Here is a 1,516-nt window from a genome sequence, read left to right on the forward strand (position 1 = left end):
TTAATATTGTTTGAGCATAATGAGATTGGGTTAAGATAATTCTGTTTAAATTTCTTGTGACTTTAACCCCGAGAATTACATCTACTAATTTCAAGTCTTTCATCTCAAATGTCCCTTTGAGCATGTTCTTTGTTTGATTGATAATGTCTTTATTGCTTCCAATAATGAGCATATCATCTACATATAGACATAGCAAAACATACGCATTTTTGGTAGTTTTGTAGTATATGTATTTGTCACATTCATTAATTTTGAAACCATTTGACATCATTGTATTGTCAAATTTTTCGTGCCATTGTTTAGGAGCTTGTTTAAGCCCATAAAGTGACTTTACAAGTCGACATACTTTGTCTTCCTGTCCGGGAATGACAAAACCTTCAGGTTGTTTCATGTAAATTTCATCTTCTAAATCACCATTTAGAAAAGCAGTTTTTACATCCATTTGATGGATTTTTAAGTCTCTTAAGGTTGTGATTGCTATCATCAGTCTTATTGATGTTACTCTCGTCACTGGAGAGTATGTATCAAAATAGTCAATGCCTTCCTTTTGTCGGAATCCTTGAACTACAAGCCTAGACTTGTATTTTCCACCAGGTTTTCATGTCATTATCCATTTATTCCCTAATGCTTTGCAGCAAGGTGGTAAATCCGTTATGTAATAAGTATAATTTTGCATGATCGAATCAAATTCACTCCTGACCGCTTCGTTCCAGAATGGAGCTTCTGGTGAAGCCATGGCTTCTACCAAAGTTTTTGGAACATTTTCTACTAAAAATGCCATTAGGAAATCTTCTTCAAAAGATTTTTCTTTTCGAGCTCTTTTGCTCTTTCGAGGTTCATCTTTTTCTCCATTTTCTGAAATATCATTTATAGAAATCTCGACGTTTGTCTCATTTTCTGAGTTTTTGTCATTGTCTCTTTCTTCTCGAGTTCGTTTTGAACCTTGTTTTTCCTTATATGGAAAAATATTTTTGATGAAATATGCATTTCTTGATTCCATGACTGTATTTACATGAATGTCTGATATTTCAGATTTATGTACCAGAAATCGATAAGCATTACTGTTATGTGCATATCCGATGAAGATGCAATTCACTGTTCTAGGTCCAATAGAGACCTTCTTTGGTGGTGGTACCGCAACTTTTGCCAATTACCTTGTGTGGAAATTTGTTGAGGATATAATTAGTGTGGTAAGCAACACTTTCCCCCACATGTTCTAGGGTAACCCAGATTCCTGCAACATTGCATTCATCATCTTTTTTAGAGTTTTTTTGTGTTCAGCAACTCCATTAGATTCTGGTGAGTAAGGAGCTGTAGTTTGATGGATTATTCCATGTTCTTTACATAATGCATTGAATGGACCATCATACTCGCCTCCTTTGTCGCTTCTAACTACTTTAATAGTTGTTTTAAGTTGATTTTCGACCTCAAGTTTAAATTCTTTAAATTTTTCTAAGGTTTCGTCTTTGCTATGTAATAAATATACATAACAATATTTTGTGCAGTCATCTATGAA

The sequence above is a fragment of the Brassica oleracea genome, chromosome C6, assembly GCF_000695525.1.
Source record: "Brassica oleracea var. oleracea cultivar TO1000 chromosome C6, BOL, whole genome shotgun sequence".
NCBI classification, from domain to species: Eukaryota; Viridiplantae; Streptophyta; class Magnoliopsida; order Brassicales; family Brassicaceae; genus Brassica; species Brassica oleracea.